This window comes from Myxocyprinus asiaticus, chromosome 6 (genome assembly GCF_019703515.2).
Source record: "Myxocyprinus asiaticus isolate MX2 ecotype Aquarium Trade chromosome 6, UBuf_Myxa_2, whole genome shotgun sequence".
NCBI lineage: Eukaryota > Metazoa > Chordata > Actinopteri > Cypriniformes > Catostomidae > Myxocyprinus > Myxocyprinus asiaticus.
The window spans coordinates 10,598,903-10,612,077 of NC_059349.1; the positions used below are offsets into that span (position 1 = coordinate 10,598,903).

General features: G+C 36.4%; 1 protein-coding gene across 3 annotated transcripts in view; it reads right to left on the bottom strand.

Moving 5' to 3' along the window:
* Positions 1-13,175, bottom strand: part of LOC127441956 (gap junction gamma-1 protein-like) — a 44,550-nt gene that overhangs the window by 7,677 nt on the left and 23,698 nt on the right. For 2 of the 3 annotated variants that reach the window (XM_051699565.1, XM_051699564.1), the window contains exon 2: positions 2,841-3,099. The exons of the other annotated variant lie outside the window; for it this stretch is intronic. The gene's annotated coding sequence lies outside the window, so the exon portion shown is untranslated. The remainder of the gene's footprint in view (positions 1-2,840; positions 3,100-13,175) is intronic. 3 annotated transcript variants of the gene reach the window in all.

Below are 13,175 nucleotides of genomic sequence, written 5' to 3' on the forward strand. Positions count from 1 at the left end.
AGGTTATAATATAATATACTGCATAATAATATAGATAATAAAATAATGTAATGTAATATAATATAAAATACGACATTATAGTATTGTGCTATATTATTTCCAATACTCTCTCTCTCTCTCTCTCTCTCTCTTTATATATATATATATATACACACACATACACATCCATATATACACATACACATACATACTGTGTATAATTATTCATACATATAGGTATTAATTTGTATGAACGTACATTTGTTCATGTATATATGTACAGTCCATTACAAATGTCTGCATAAGTGTGGTGTCATCTATAATAAATAAATATATGTGGGCATTGCAGGGCATTAATTCACTGATCATGATGTGTTGCTGTTTAGAAAGGAAGCAATAGAGCTATTTAGTTGTTTCAATTTGTGTAAGTTGTGTTTGAATGCTGCTGCCTGTCTCTCTTTGTTAATATGGTCTGTTAATAATTGTAGCCATTGTGTTATGGATATTAAATTTTATTTTTCCACTTGATCATAATTCACAAATCGACATAAATTTACCTTTGTGCCTGTGGCTATTCGACTATATAATGGGTGATATCAAAGTTTCTTATTATTATTATTGCATTTTTTTGTATGCATTTATTTATTTTTAATATTTATTCTCAATGTGTGATCTGGTATGCTGTATTCTTGTTTAGTTATTGTGTTGTTGTGTGAAGCACTGCTGTAGCCCTATATTAACTGCCCTGCGGGGATTAATAAAGTTCTAATAATAATAATAATAATAATAATAATAACAATTGTTTTCTTGGTGATAGCTAGAGACAAAAGTAGGGGGGTTGTGTGTTCTGGTGTGGGGGTTATCTGTGATATATCACCTAAAAGACATAGCGATGGTGTTGCAGGAATGTGATAATTAAGAAATACTGAAAATTTAGCATCGATTTCTTTCCAAAATTGGGCAACAGGTGGGCATGTTCAGAGTACATGAATGTAGTGATCTTGGGTATTAAGATTGATATAAGATGTTAGATCTAGTTGAATGTCTGTTAAGGTTTTCATTTATACAGTGTCATTGGTGTGTGTGTGTGTGTGAATGGGTGAAAGAAACAGTGCAAAGCTCTTTGTAGAACCGCTAAGGTTAAAAAAGGCGCTATATAAGTGCAGACCATTTACCATTTTACAAGTCACCATAGAATATCATTTAGTGGCTCTAAAATGTATTTGGAGACTTTTGCATACATAGACACACTTAAAATGTATGAAACAAAATATTAAATGAAGTGGCATTTGCAAAGGTGCTAGAACTTTTCTCAAAATTACCTTTAGCTACATGGTTATTTTGTTACACATGAATAGACATTCTTATTTTTTAAAATTTCTGGGGCCACTGAAAGACCATGACATGAAACATTGATAAATGTGTTTCATTAGTTCAATACCATTCAAGGAATCAAAAGTATAATTACAAAAACATACCCACACAGACCCAAAATAACAAATTCTAAATGATGCACAACATTTTGACCTTTTATGGATTTCCAAAAATATAGTTCCACTCTCATTAGTCATACTTCTGAAAAGCTGTTCCATCCTATAGACACAAAGGCTCAGTTTTGGATAGCTGTTACAACTCTATCATACTGTACTTCAAGTAAGCGTTAGTGTAATAAATGGCTGAAGGAAGCACAAGGTAAACATGAAGATCATAAATACACATCTATGGATGACCAGAGGAGCCAGTCAAATTCATACAAACTATTTATATAGTACTATAAATACTTTCCATTTTCCTCTCCAAAAGTTACTACAGTACCATAAAGGGGATATGGGATGTGAAATGTTGTGATGCTGTTGTAATTATTTGCATATTTCTTTGCAGATCTCATCTTAGGCTACTACATAACTTAGTGCATTTGTGTGTGTTATCGGTTTTATATGTAAAACTATTCAAAAATAAAAAATCTAAAAACTGTTTGAAAGAAAACCTGAAACATAAGGCTAAGGTACAACTAGACAAACACATGTTGTTATAACCAGTTCAGTGAGGTGAGCCTATTGCCTTGTTAGCTGCATATTGACACGTACTAGTGCTGAACGATTAATCAAAATAAAATCGAATATGAAGTAGTGTGATTATCAAACCTTTGTGAATCCCACTACAGACAAACATCTTCCTTCGCATTCCGTCAAAATAAAAGCTCCGCCAAAATTAAGGCTTAAGGGTTTAACCAGATTTTAATGTTTTTGTTTTTTTTTAAATAATCACGAGTAGATTTTTTTGTCCAAATCATTTGACTTTTTTTTTACAGTAAAACAACTATGAAACACTAAACAATTAATGAAACTAATATAAAAGGCAAAGTACAAAATTATTAAAACATTGTTTTGGCCAACAGATATTGTAATTAATAAACTGTATAAAATTACAACATAACCTGCCCTGATATATAGCACACCATTGTATACACAGTTAAACCTTTTAATTCAATTCTACCTTCATAATATCAAACAAGGTGTTTGAAAACAACATGCAAAACCAATGCTAAAAAAAGGCATTTATGCAATTTGACTTTTTACTCAAAACTTTTAGCTTCTGAGATATAGCTGATAAATACTGTATGTTCTATAACAACTTCCCCTTGTGACAACTAACTCCTATCATGTTTGTTAATGTTATTAATAAAAGTTAATAGGAAATATTAGAATTTCTATGAGCTACAAAAATAAATAAATAAATACAAATAAAAACATTAAAATAGAATCACTTCTAGTGGAAAGCACCTGTTAAGACTGCGTATATAATTCGCCCCTCACATGTTCTCACATGTGTTGCCAACTACAAGGAAACTACACACAGACCTTGGGAAGCTGCAGCAGGGAAACACCTCCAGAAGACACTCGATCCATCCGGCCATAACCTTCCCGCGAAACTGCGGTGGCCCCTCAACATTCCATTTCAGGTGTGCTCTATGACATGTCTGCCGCTCCACAATCAAATGGAACGATGTCCCATTATCATCTAACAGCTGTTAGAGTGCACTAAACACTTGGCATCCCACATTTCGTACAGTGCGTGAGAGAGCGTCTGCCTCTCTCAAGTCCTGACTCCTCTCTGAGTCTGGCTTGTTTTACACATCCCCACAGGCAGCAGAGGAAGTATAAAGAAGAAGAAAAAAACACACATGAGAAAGAGCTTCTATGGCAAATGACCAAGAATCAAGGGTTTAAACTGTGACTGGCTGCTGGTGGATGCCAGCACTTAAATGGTTATTTTAAATGGCAACATTACAGTGATCTCTTGTAAAACTTTGCAGTGTCATTCCTACTATGCACTGCATTTTCATGCCCTCATCCTATAGGTATGCATATTGGATAAAATATTAAATTGACCAATTTTAAAAATGAAAATCATTATTAGTTATCACAATATCACAATTAACTGAAGGAGTGAATCTGAAATAATTTAAAGGTGCACTCAATAATTTTGTCCTCATTTAAAGAAGCTGTACTCTTTAAGAAATTAATTTCAATTTTGAAACATGTTTCAAATCATTAGCAAACACATGAGATTAAGACTCAAGTCATATCAGTAACCTTATGAAAGCTGTTTTATAAAAGGCTCATGGGGGCTGCCAAGTTAGAATCACATGACCAGCCGAATACTACTCGCTTAATCTCAGTAACCATCCTCTTATTTGACACTTTCACTTCATTGAAAGTAATCATGGTTGCAGCGTGAAGCATCTACATGTTTCCATTGATCACGGTATAAATATTGGGGAGGTTGTACTTGCTTGTTTTGATTACTGGGGGGGATACTTCCTCCCATCCCCATCCCCCCAGAAACTACACCCCTGGCTGACTGTGAACATTACATTTCTACAATGGCTTCAGAAACTGAAAACTATTGTGTTTGAAAGATGCTGCATCAACACCCATCAGGGCAAGTTCAAGACAAGATGCATACAAAATTACTGAGTGAACCTTTAACTATGGTTGTCAATTTTGCCATGACACCAAATGTTATGCTTTTAATTTTTTTCCTTTCTCTAATCAAAATGTTTTCAATAAAACATGTTTTTTTTCTCCCCTTTTCTCCTGAATTTGGAATGCCCATTTCCCAATGCGCTCTAAGTCCTCATGGTGGCATAGTGACTCTGGGTGGCGGAGGACAAATCTCAGTTGCCCCCATGTCTGAGACTGTTAATCCACACATCTTATGTGGCTTGTTGAGCACGTTACCGTGGAGATATAGTGCGTGTGGAGGCTTCACATTATTCTCTGCAGCATACACGCACAACTCACCATGTGCCCCACCGAGAGTGAGAACCACATTATAGCGACCACGAGGAGGTTACCCCATGTGACTCTACCCTCCCTAGCAACCGGGTGAATTTGATTGCTTAGGAGACCTGGCTGGAGTCACTCAGCTTGCCCTGGATTTGAACTTGCGACTCCAAGGGTGGCAGTCAGCGTCTTTACTCGCTGAGCTACCCAGGCTCCCCTAATAAAACATGTTTCTAAAATATTGCTTTAAATGAATTGTGTCTGTTCTTGCCTAGGGCACCATGTGAGTCAGGACCGCCACTATGTTCTAATTTCAATTTCAAATCACACACATAAAAAATATTAACAGACCAAAATAAGTTGTTATTTACTGAAAATCTAGCCCTCAAATGCAGCTCTCAAATCTCATTCTACATATCCAAACTGGTGTGCCGTGCCACTGCCGTAACTATAGTGAACACATAGCGTATGCTCTCTATAGCATCAAACTGACATGTAGTACTATTTTTTTTAATTAATGCAGACACAAATAAGATTTAAGACCTTCAGTAAAGAGGAAGAATATCAGTTTATAATAACTCAAAAGTGTAACAATGATGGATTTAGAACTCAAGTGCAGAACTTTTATTATATATAAAAAAAAAAATCTCAAAAGTAAAAAACAAGAATTCACTTAACACCAGAAACATCAAACAATGCTAGACAAAGACAGGAAGAACACAAGGGCCTTAAGTGCACAAGAACTAACTAGGTAACAAGACACATGTAAACAATTAAGGTAGACACCAAACAGCATTTTTGTGCCCTTAAAAGGGAAGTTTGGGAAGGGGATGCCACTCAAAAGGTCATTGCAAACAAATTTTTTCACAAAGGGCCCTTTCACAAGACTTTTAGTGAAGGCTACAATTAAACTGTAATTCCATGCTCCCTTCAGAGTGCCCATATAGCGATGATCACTTTCGATTGGAATTCACCCATGGAAACAATTAAGGGGGACACCAAGAACAAAGACACAACTAGAACAATTCACAAGAACTTCAAAATAAAAGTCACACCTCTAGCGACACCTACTGGTCACTAGGGAAAAATTCCATACATTACATAGCCACTGGCGATCCAGCGGACGACCAAGAGGTAGGTGAGCATGAGACCACGGGTGAACTGGTGGACGAGCAGGAGGCCAACGGACTTGGGGACTCTGGCTCAGGCAAGGTCAAGGCTAGAGGCTCAGGCGAGGGCAATGGCAAAGGGATCAGATAAGGTCAATGGCAAGGAGACAGGGGAATCTAGCGGGGGTAAAGTAGCTGGGGACCCGGGCAAGGTCAATAACAAGGCGAGGGTAAAGGTATAATAAAGATATTTGCACCTGCCAATTGGCATACATAATTTTAGTAGTTTGTTCAGTCCAAAACGATAAAAGTCTTTGAGAGCCACTTCTCCCCAATCCAGACAATTGGCTAAGACACAAAACAGTTCAGTGTATTACACAACTGAATCACATTCCTGTCAAAGAGCCAAGATTTCAAGTTCTGCTGGGTTCAAATTAGGTCTAGCATGTAACAGTGATGGGTCTGACAAGCAGGGGATTTAGAACCCAAATGCAGAACTTTTACTGTAACCAAGAAAACCATCAAGGGCACAAAAACAAAACAAAAAAACAGCAGAAACATCAAACAATGCTAGACAAAGACAGGGAGAACACAAGGGCCATAAATTCACAAAATCTAACTAGGTAACAAGACACACGTTAACAATTAAGGTAGACTACAAGAACAAAGACACAACTAGAACAATACACAAGTACACCCTACTGGCCACTAGGGGAAAGTCCCATACATTACAAAAAGATGTCATATGACTTGAGAAGAACTGGAATGTGAGTTGTATGGAAGGCTTTTATAATACTGTGGTGATGGGGTGTGGCTGAGTAACGTCTGTCTGTGGAGAGCAAGGGCGAGAGAGTGAGTACGGTAAGGATTGACACCTGTGGGAAATCACCTCTAACAGCTGTTTTGTGTTTGCAGTGAGAGCAGAGAGGGATTTAAAGGGCAATCTAGACCGCTGGAGGAGGGGAGAGCCGAGCCTGAACTAAAGTATAAAGTATTACAAGAACTGTTCACCTGGCCCCCTCTTCCTCCTTAAGAGAGTACAAGAACCTTGTCAGAAATACTTTTTTGGTGTTTTTATTTTTTGTTTTTTTGGTTGGTTGGTTTTTGTCTTGACAGATGTGGTCACAATGAATAGTCATTTTACGGAAAAGAGATATTCTGTGTTAAATAAAAATAAAAATAAAAACAGCATAAGAGTTTGGATGACATGAGGGTGAGTAAATAATGACAAAATTTAGTGGGTGAATTATTCCTTTAAGGAAAAAAATAAAAAATGTTGCTTGTTACAGTACAGTATATCATTGTTAGAAACAGAACGTTGTTATTACTGTTACATCATGCATATAGCTGAATAGCATCAGCATAGAATTCTACAGAACAACTAAGTAACTTAGGAGCCATGAGGGATAGATGTGGCACGATATGGAGCACATTGCCACAGTGCAGAATGGTATGCTCTGTCATTTCTTGTGTCATAATATTTAGATGTTCTACCCAGGCAAAGAGCCAGAGATAGGATGGAGAGACGGGCCTTGCAATGCGCTGTGCCTATTCTTTCCCAACATAGAGCTTGGAAGTTTGCACTAGGGATTCTCTCTCCAGGGAAAGTTGTAACATACGGCATGGGCGCTGGTTGTCACACTCCTTTTGGTGAGCAGGTTAACCAACTCTGCCCAAGTGCACCTTGGCCTGCAAATGGTTTGAATTGCTGCTAAAATAGTTTGATTTGTAATAGTTCTTACATTTTTCCACTAGTATAGACCATAAAATTGGATCTGTTCTGTCTCATGAAAAGGTTTACAAGAGGTCATCAAAGACAAGAGAAATTTTAAGAAAACTAACGCTGTTTTTTATTTTTTATTTTTTATTTTTTTTTATACCTAATACTAATAAACTTTCAGGTTTATAATTTTCTTCCTAAAGTTTTAGGTTAAGTCATATGGCTTCCAGTGAACTACAGGCATGACCAACGTTGGCATTTCTCAAAAGTGTTTTCCTTCTAATCACTTTTAAAATTACATTATTTGTGAAGTGCTGAAGAGATTATTGATGTCTGGACAGTTTCTTCCATTTTAGCCAAATTAGCATGCATGCAGGTCTCTCTGTGGTGTCTTACAGTGGCCCTTCTTGTTCAATTGCTGCATGGCCTAACCTTAGTAATATCTGGGTTGTGCAGTGTTTTAGTTTCTGTTTGTTGATTTAGTTGTGAGACCCCACAAAACTAGTGATTTTATAACTTAATCAAGCATTTATTTTTGTACATTTGGAATACACTTTTATGCGAAGGGACAAACAGTGTATTCAAACTATATATTTGATCAGTTTGTGTGTTCGCTGGGAAAAGATCTTGGCTTTGCTTCTCTTTTAATTTAAAATGTTTAAATCCAGTCCATTTGAAATCTAATTAATTTGACTCATTGGATAGCCCAAATAAAACAAATTAAATTAAAAAATAAATAAATAAAAAGTTAAAGAATGTGCTTTATACCTAATCACTTATGTAACCACTGGGAAACTTCAGAGTCAAAACTTGCACAGTTCTTCATAGAACCCAACAGCAAATTGCAAACAATAAAGTAAAAAAATGTATTATTATTATTATTATTATTATTATTTCAATTGTGGGGTAGTTGGCTCTGGTCATGTGACTACATCACTTATGTAAAAACGTTTATATGAAATTGACAACTCTGCATAAAATACGTCAACAACAGTTTTTATGCCCTACAAATTTCAAACTACATTTTGGTTACAAATTAAATGTGATTAAATGGATTATTGCACAGAGATGTAATGCATGCTACAGTATGTCGGCAACTCTCATACATATACTGTTTCCTTGTGTGACCCCACACGCACATGCGTGGACATTGTATTTTGGCTTCGCTATATGCAACGCATAATTTCATTTTATTTAAACCAACTGATATCAGTTCAGGAGACTCTGGGCTGTCAGTAATGGGTTATACTTTCAGTGTATGGAATCATGTGACAAATCAACATGGCACTAATCACAGCGGAGTTTGTCTTTGGGATAAACCTGATTAAGTTTTTACATTGAAACCTGTTTGAGTCAAAAGATTACAGTCCCGAGCTTCATCCGATATGCCATTTTTAAACTTTGAGAGATTTATTGCAAAATGTCATGCTGCTTAACACAATGTATACTAATGTGTACAATAGCACAAGGTTTTCATTAGAAATCCTACACCGATCAGCCACAACATTAAAACCACCTGCCTAAATATTGTGTAGGTCCCCCTCGTGACGCCAAAACAGCGCCAACCCGCATCTCAGAATAGCATTCTGAGATTATATTCTTCTCACCACAACTGTACAGAGTGGTTATCTGAGTTACCGTAGACTTTGTTAGTTCAAACCAGTCTGGCCATTCTCTGTTGACCTCTCTCTTCAACAAGGCATTTCCGTCCATAGAACTGCCACTCACAGGATGTTTTTTTTATTTCTGGCACCATTCTGAGTAAATTCCAGAGACTGTTGTGTGTGAAAATCCCAGGAGATCAGCAGTTACAGAAATACTCAAACCAGCCCATCTGGCACCAACAATCATGCCACGGTCCAATCACTGAGATCAAATTTTCCCCCCATTCTGATGGTTGATGTGAACATTAACTAAAGCTCCTGACCCATATCTGAATGATTTTATGCACAGCACTGCTGCCACACGATTGGATGATTAGATAATTGCATGGATGATTGTTGGTGCCAGACAGACTGGTTTAAGTATGTCTGTAACTGCTTATCTCCTGGGATCTTCATGCACAACAGTCTCTAGAATTTACTCCGAATGGTGCCAAAAGCAAAAAACATCCAGTGAGGGGCAGTTCTGCAGAAGGAAACACCTTGTTGATGAGAGAGGTCAACAGAGAATGGCCAGACTGGTTCGAACTGACAAAAACTACAGTAACTCAGATAACCGCTCTGTACAATTGTGGTGAGAAAAATATAATCTCAGAATGCTATTCTGAGATGAGGGTTGGTGCTGTTTTGGCGGCACGAGGGGGACCTACATAATATTAGGCAGGTGGTTTTAATGTTGTGGCTGATTGGTGTATATTTACTGTGTATTTTCACATTGAGAAAAAAAATACTTTCAGAGGCTTTTATGGAGTTAGGATGAAAATACGGGGCATTTCGAACTTTTCTGAGACCAGTGCAGACAGACAGCACACTGGAGGTAAAGTAATTCACTAAATAGGGAGCAAGGGAGCATCCTATAGCTTTCATTTGAAACCAAGTGCATTTGATCCAAACTTCCTATCAAAAGTTCAGTTTCAGCCTGCAGAATATGTTTGAACCACTCAACATGTTTGGCAGACATGGAACAATGATAATCAGTACATAGATTCAGAATTTATAATACATAATTTTATTTTAACATGTTTGGCAGCAGTTGGACAATGCTGGCCATTACTTGTATTCAAATTAATTATGCTAATTTCGTATTGGTAAAATGCTTCATCACAGGCTATCACTGTGAGAGATTTTTTACACAGATTTTGAGATTTTGTTGGCAAAGTAGGAAAAAAAGCCATTATAATCAAGTCAAATAAGTTTTATACATATAGTTTTTTATGTATTATTTAAAATTTCACAACTTAGTCCTGCTGTCCATATATGTGGACATAAAGTTTTAGGGAAACTATTTGCTATAGAATTATTATTATTATTATTATTATTATTATTATTCATGTTTATTAGGTGCTACTAGTTACAAATCAGGGAAAGGAACTGCACACAGCAGTTATGCTTGGGTATCAGGATTTTAAATAGAGGATGAAAATTGTTGACATAGCATGCATTACATCTCTATGCATTCAAATCTTGATCAATAGTGACAGTGATCCAGTGATTACTTTAACGGCCATTGAAAAAAAAAATACATTAATGCTCTCTAATTGTACTTTAAAAACGTAACTTTTCCAGAGAGATACTGTAGAGACAAACCATAATAATGTATATAAGTGTTATTTTAAAGCGCACTGTCTTATGTAATGTTCTTAATTTGTTCCACTCATCACAGCTCTGCAGAAGATAGGCAGTTGTCTAGAGGGAGTGCCCCACCATTGCATTTACTATTGTGCCAAGAGAGAGCATAATATGTTCAGTGAGCAGAAAGCTACTGGTGGACTTCTGTGAATGCATGTGTTCTCAAGCCTCTGTGGACTTGAGATCTACAATGGATGGGTGTTGCCCACCAACTCAGCTGGGCTTTTGGGCTCCATCAACTGGAGGCTATGCCAACTTATGACAGAATGCATCCCGGATGTTGTGTACCCTTGTTGGGTCATTCTCAAGATTGTACTGTCTGTGAGAATTTTATAGCATTTGGGATCCAGCTACCCATTTATGTGCCCTCGCTCAGGGATCAACAGTCAGATGAGACCACATGTCCCAGTGGTCCAAAATCTGTTCCTCTACAATAGAATGAATGTAAACTTATATATATATATATATATATATATATATATATATATATATATATATATATATATATGTGTAAAATTCATGTTGGATCATAATTTCTTTTATTCTAGTAAGACCTTTGATATTAGAGCAAAAATTGTATTCTTGATTATAATTTTTGTATTGTTTTCCTCTAAAAATATCTAAAAATCCTTAAAACAATATCAATTTGATTTATCTTGTTTTAGAAACAACACTGCATTAGATATTTAGGTTTTTCAGAGAATGTATTTTTAACATGTGTATTTTGTCTTACTGTACTGGCAGAGTTTTTATAGTCAAAACAAGTGAAAAAATCTACCAGTGCTGAAGAAGTAATCCAATGTATTTAGAATACTTTACTGACCTTGAGTAATCTAACGGAATACGTTGCAAATGACATTTTACAGCATGTATTCTGTAATCTGTAGTGGAATACATCTCAAAAGTAACCCTCCCAACCATGTATATATATATATATATATATATATATATATATATATATATATATATATATATAACATGCTGGTAGTGTATAATGTAGAGATGCGAGATGTTGCTTAAATTTAATACAATTACTATTAATTTATTATTAGTAGTAGTAGTAGTAGTAGTACAGTGAATAACTATACAGTGGTGATAACTCTTTTGTCATACTTTCTTTTCCATTTAAATTGAGCTTTTATTTTGAAGTGTTTCTGTGTTGTTATGACGGTGGCTTCTCAATCCGGAAAAGCCGGTCTCTACGTGAATCAAAGTGATTATTAAACCACAAAAATGCTGCTATTTAATTGAAGAAATATGTAGTCAATTTGTGCCTCACGCTACGGTAAATTAGTGCTCTGCTCACTGTCATCTGCTACAAACAGAGCATGCGGTGCTCATGATGGTATTTTCCGTGTATGAGCCAAGGAGCTCCAAATGGTATGAGCACATTGTGTCTTTATGTCAGCACAACACAGGCTCCACACATTCACAAGCACTCACATTTGAGGAGCGCAGCACATGCAAATTAAATATTTATCTCAATAAATCACAGCCTTTGCTGTTTAATAATCACACTGATATAATGATTTTAAATTGTGCGCTGAATATTTCCGAAACGACATTCATATGAGCACAGTTTCGGACCCGATTTTGATACCAGTATCAGTATTGGGACATCCCTAATAACATGGTATTCTGCAAAGGTAAAAGTGTCTGATTTGTGTATACCTGTGGTTTATCATGATTATAGAAGATAGTTTTTAGCCACCCTTTTCCTGGACAAATATTGTATGTGCAAATAGATGAATTTAAAATTCTTAAAGGCATAGTTTACCCAAAAATTTACATTCTGTCATCCTCATTTAAATCCCAATGCTTATGATTTCTTCTGTGCAACACAAAAGATTAATTTTTGAGGAATATCCTGACCTCTTTATTTCCATAATGAAAGTCAATTGGGCCTGGAACTGACAAACTCCAATATGTTAAAAAGAAAAAACTAAAAGTATGATAAAAGAGGTCCTTGTGCATATTATTCCAAGTCCACTGAAGCCATATCGTAGCTTTGTGTCATGAACATATTTAAATGTATGTTATTAGCTGAAAAACTTTCCCTTTACTGTAGATCTCAAGTGAAATATGGCAATCATTAGATGTGTTGCTTCTGGTTTAACATCAATGACATCTGGTCATGAAACACATGGGAACTAATGACTTTTGATGTCACTGTCATCAAACCTTCCTTGAGAGCTATAGCAGATGAGGGTGACATGGGGTGAGAAATTGGAGGGAAAAAGGCAGTTAAATTATGTAATCATTATTAAACAACTTTTACTTAGCATTGTTAGAATAATTTAAATGGCTGGTGAAGTGAGCATCCAAACAGCCATGGTATGCTCTTTCTAATGTCAACTCTCAGGTTCCTCCAAAAATCTTAAGTTGACAGGGTTGGTCTGGGGCAACAGTTGTCTGGGTTTATGTAACAGCCATGTGACTGAGAAGTGCCCCCGAGATACTGAGAGAAGACCCTAATCTGAACAACAAGGAAGTAACTGTAAAGTCCTTCTTAAGATCCACATCCCTACTGTCTCTCTCGCTCTCTCAGTTACAGACAAATACACACACACATACACAGGCACTATGACTAGACCCATAAGCTAGTGTGGTGGCTAACCTACAGGCAGTTTGTGAAGTGGCAGTCTCATTTGTTTACATCTTCTGGTTGAGCCAGGCTTAGCATGCCTTTCAGTCAGTGCCCCTCGCACAGAGTTTGATGAAAACATGAACTTACTGAAATTACTTAGAACGAGTGCCCAGAGGTTCATGCCAACATTGCCAGAGAAAC